Below are 5,692 nucleotides of genomic sequence, written 5' to 3'. Positions count from 1 at the left end.
CCTGCAGCACTATATGGGGCCATAACATTCCTGGAGCACTATATGGGGCCATAACATTCCTGCAGCACTATATGGGGCCATAACGTTCCTGCAGCACTATATGGGGGCCATAACATTCCTGCAGCACTATATGGGGCCATAACATTCCTGCAGCACAATATGGGGCCATAACATTCCTGCAGCACTATATGGGGCCATAACATTCCTGCAGCACTATATGGGGCCATAACATTCCTGCAGCACTATATGGGGCCATAACATTCCTGCAGCACTATATGGGGCCATAACATTCCTGCAGCACTATATGGGGGCTATAACGTTCCTGCAGCACTATATGGGGCCATAACATTCCTGCAGCACTATATGGGGCCATAACATTCCTGCAGCACTATATGGGGCCATAACGTTTCTGCAGCACTATATGGGGCCATAACGTTTCTGCAGCACTATATGGGGCCATAACGTTTCTGCAGCACTATATAGGGGCATAATATTTGTGCAGCACTATATGGGGCAAGTGTCTGTATGGGGCCATAATTAACGTTTGTAGGGCACTACGGCATATGGGGCAAGTGTCTGTATGGAGCATCTTATAGGACCATAACGTTTGTGCAGCACTATAAGGGGCAAATATCTTTATAGAGCATCTTATGGGGCCATAATCAGCATTTGTGCAGCATTATATTGGGCAAATGTGTCTATGGAGCATCTTATGGGGCCTTTATTAACCTTTATGCAGGATTATATGGGGCATATTTTAATATGGAACATCTTATGGGGCCATAATGAACAGTATGGAGCATTATATGGGGCTCCTGATTCAATATGGATATTCAAAGACACTTAACCTACTGATGTCTCAATTAATTTTACTTTTATTGGTATCTATTATTACTTTTGACATTTACCGGTAGCTGCTGCATTTTCCCCCCTAGGCTTATACTCGAGTCAATAAGTTTTCCCATTTTTTTGTGGCAAAATTAGGGGGGTCGGCTTATACTCGGGTCGGCTTATACTCGAGTATATACGGTAGGCCAAAATTAATTACACTCAATATTAATATAGATATATTGTAATTATTATATTATTGATAATTATATTATTATTAAATGTATCACTTAATATTGAGCAGAATTAAGTATGCTGACATTCCCCTATATATCATTTGAACCCGAGTACAGCCCCTTCTGTATATCTTATGAGCCCCCCACAGCCCCTTATATACTGTAAGGGTATGTGCACACGTCCGGATTTCTTGCAGAAATTTCCTGAAGAAAACCGGAAATTTTCTGCAAGAAATCCGCATTTTTTTTGCGTTTTTTTTCCCGTTTTCTTTCGCGTTTTTTTTAGCATTCTGCAAGCATAATTAGCTTGCAGAATGCTAAAGTTTTCCAAGCGATCTGTAGCATCGCTTGGAAAACTGACTGACAAGTTGTCACACTTGTCAAACATACTGTTTGACAAGTGTGACCAACTTGTTACTATAGATGCTGCTTATGCAGCATCTATAGTAAAAGATAGAATGTTTAAAAATAATAAAAAAAATAAAAAAATGGTTATACTCACCCAGACGATCTCCTCAGCGGCGTCCGTTCCTATAGATGCCGGTGTGGTTCAGGACCTGTGATGACGTCGCGGCTTGTGATTGGTCGCGTGAGTCACATGAGCGGTCACGCGACCAATCACAAGACAGCGACGTCATCACAGGTCCTGAACCACACCATCTATAGGAACCGAAGAGAGAGCATGCACCAGAGAGGCGGGAACACTTCGGCGGCCATCAGAGTGTGAGTATAGGACTATTTTTTATTTTAATTCTTTTTTTTTACCAATTATATGGTGCCCAGTCCGTGGAGGAGAGTCTCCTCTCCTCCACCCTGGGTACCAACCGCACATAATCTGCTTACTTCCCGCATGGTGGGCACAGCCCCGTGCGGGAAGTAAGCAGATCAATGGACTCCTAGGTGTGCGGAAACCCCGCAATCCGCATTTTTTAATGAACATGTTGTTTTTTTTCCGCGATGCGATTTTTTCGCGGAAAAAATCGCAACATTTGCACAAAAAATGCGGAATACCCTCTAAATAATAGGAGGCATATGTAAGCGTTTTTTCGCGTTTTTATCACGTTTTTATAGCGAAAAAACACGAAAAAAACGCGAAAAATCCTGAACGTGTGCACATGGCCTAAGAGTCCACACACAGCCTCCCTATATACAGCATGAGCCCCACACAGCCTCCTCATATACAATATGAACCCCACACAGCCTCCTCATATACAACATGAGCCCCACACAGCCTCCCCATGTGCAGCATGAGCCCCACAGAGCCTCCGAATATGCAGCATGAGCCACACAGAGCCTCCCCATATACTGCATGAGCCCCACAGATCCTCCCCATATATACTGCATGAGCCCCACACAGCCTCCCCATATACTGCATGAGCCCCACACAGCCTCCCCATAGACAGCATTAACCCCACACAGCCTCCCTATATACTGCATGAGCTCCACACAGCCTCTCTATATATACTGCATGAGCCCCACACAGCCTCCCTGTATATACTGCATGAGCCCCACACAGCCTCCCCATAGACAGCATGAACCCCACACAGCCTCCCAAAATAAAGCATGAGTCCCACACAGCCTCCCTATATAGAGCATGAGCTCCACACAGCCTCCTCATATACAGCATGAGTCCCACACAGCCTCCCAATATGCAGCATGAGCTCCACACAGCCTCCCTATATATTGCATGAGCCCCACACAGCCCCTCATAGACAGCATGAACCCCTCACAGCCTCCCTATGTACTGCATGAGCACCACACAGCCTCCCTATATATACTGCATGAGCCCCACGCAGCCTCCCCATATACAGCATGAACCCCAAACAATCTCCCTATATACTGCATGAGCCCCACACAGCTTTCCCTATATATTGCATGAGGCCCCCACAGCCTCCCCAGCTTCTGGATGAGGTCCCATAGCCTCCTCATGTGCAGCATGACACCCCCATAGACTCCCTATGTGCAACATGACACCCCCATAGTCTCTCCATGTGCAGCATGACACCCCCATAGCCTCCACATGTGTAGCATGACACCCCATAACCTCCTCATGTGCAGTATAACACCCCCATAGCCTCCCCATGTGCAGCATGACACCCCCATAGCCTCCCCAGGTGCAACATAAGACCCCCATAGCCTCTCCCTGTTCACCCAAATATCCCATACACATGAAAAAAAGAACATATACTCACCTCGGTCTCGTTCCTCTCTGCTTATATTCCTGGCTATGGTGTGCCGATTCTGCGCAGTACACAGCTGACGCAATGAAATGACATTATCATGTCAGCTGTTTCACAACATGCTGATTAGTGGAGGAAGTGGCCAGAGGCCTTTCCTCCAACAATGAAGTCAGCGCAGATGAAGACAGCAAGCGGGTGGGCCCTTACAGTAAGCAAATTAACAATTACAGACTGATACAGAGGGGCAAGAATCCTGCCCTTGCGGGCTTACTTTCTACAGGATGGTGGGGAAGGAGACAATAGGTTGAGGGTTGCAGGAGCTCCGGTGTTGGTGAGTCGGTAGCTTCGGTAGTGGTGAGGAGACAGTGGGGTCATTGCAGGCTGTAGGTTTTCCTGAAGAGGTGGGTTTTCAGGTTCTGTCTGAAGGATCTGAATGTGGTTGATAGTCGGACGTGTTGGGGCAAAGAATTCCAGAGGATGGGGGATATTCGGGAGAAGTCTTGGAGGCGGTTGGGTGAGGAGTGAATAAGTGTAGAGGAGAGAAGGAAGTCTTGGGAGGATCAGAGATTACGTGAGGAAAGATATTGGGAGATTAGTTCAGAGATATATGGAGGAGACAGGTTATGGATGGCTTTGTAGGTTAGTATTAGTAATTTGAACAGGATACGCTGAGGGAATGGGAGCCAATGAAGAGATTTGCAGAGGGGGGAAGTGGAGGACTAGCGAAGAGAGAGATGAATTAGTCGGGCAGCAGAGTTAAGGATGGACTGGAGAGGTGCAATGGTGTTAGCAGGGAGGCCACAGAAAAGGATGTTGCAGTAGTCAAGGCAGGAGATGATGAGGGCAAGCACAAGCATTTTAGTAGATTGACGGTTGAGGAAAGGACGGATTCTGGAGATATTTTTGAGCTGGAGACGACAGGAGGTGGAAAGAGCTTGGATGTGCGGTTTGAAGGACAGACCAGAGTCAAGGGTTACTGCAAGGCAGCGGCTTCCGGTATGGGGGAAAGCGTGATGTCGTTAACTGCGATAGATAGGTCAGTGTTATGAACTGGTGGTTTAGGAGCAACATGGGACGTGCTCTGGAGGAGGTGGTACCTGTACTGACCGCAGTTCCTGAGCTTAACACAACACTAGAAGTAGCCGTGGGATGTTCCTGTCACTCCCTAGACACCTCGTCACAGCCGGAGGACTAACTACCCCTAAAGATAGAAACAGGAAAGCTATCTTGCCTCAGAGAAAATCTCCAAAGGAAAGGCAGCTGTTATGATCCCAGTGGCTTAGGATCACAAATCTAACCAGCTAAGTCAGAGAAAATAGGACAAGCTCTGGGGATGTGGTAACTGGACTGACCGCAAAACCTGATCCTAACCAAACACACTAAAGGTAGCCGTGGAACGTTTCCTGAAATCCTAGACGTCTCTTCACGGCCTGAGAAACTGACTACCCCTAGAGATAAAGTAAGACCTCACTTGCCTCAGAGAAATAACCCCAAAGATATAGAACAGCCCCCCACAAATAATAACGGTGAGTTAAGAGGAAAAGACAAACGCAGAGATGAAACAGGTTAAGCAAATGAGGCCCGCTAACACTAGATAGCAGAAAATAGCAAGGGATCTGTGCGGTCAGTAAAAAACCCTATACAAAAATATCCACGCAGAGAATGCGAGAACCCCCACACCAACTAACGATGTGGGGGGAGCAACTCAGTACCCCAGAGCTACCAGCAAGCAGAGAAATCACATATTAGCAAGCTGGACAAAACTCATAATATTCTAGGAAACATATTGAACATAGATGAGCAAGAATAAGCAAACAGAACTTAGCTTCTCATGGAGAGACTGATTACGGATGTAGACAGGAGCAATCAGAATAGCACTGACTACAACGACAGCAGCCATAGACTGAGAGTCCAAGTGAGCTTAAATAGAAAACCAGCCCACAGATAACGAGACAGCTGATGCCAGTCACAAACCTGCAGAAAGACAGCACTCACACAGTACCACTTGTGACCACAAGAGGGAGCCCAGAAATAGAGTTCACAACAGGCAGCCCCCCACAAATATTGACTGTGAGTGGAGAGGGAAATGACATACACAGAATGAAACTAGGATGTAGCAAAGGAGGCCAATCTAGCTAGATAGATAGAACAGGACAGAATGCTGTGCGGTCAGTATTAAAAACTAGAAAAATCCACCACAGAGTTTACAAAAATCTCCACACCTGACTAAAGGTGCGGAGGGTAAATCTGCTTCCCAGAGCTTCCAGCTTAACTGAATAAATCCATACTGACAAGCTGGACTAGAAAAAAAAAACATAGAATGTGCTGAACGATTAAGTCCACAACAAGTGGAAAGCAAAAGAACAAAGCAAGGACTTATCTTTGCTGAACTGGTCAGAATATCAGGGAAATCCAAGAGAGATGTGAATCCAAGCAGGAACCATTGAC

Source organism: Ranitomeya variabilis, chromosome 5 (assembly GCF_051348905.1).
Source record: "Ranitomeya variabilis isolate aRanVar5 chromosome 5, aRanVar5.hap1, whole genome shotgun sequence".
NCBI classification, from domain to species: Eukaryota; Metazoa; Chordata; class Amphibia; order Anura; family Dendrobatidae; genus Ranitomeya; species Ranitomeya variabilis.
The sequence above is the reverse complement of the archived record's forward strand: the minus strand, read 5'-3'. Positions refer to the sequence as shown.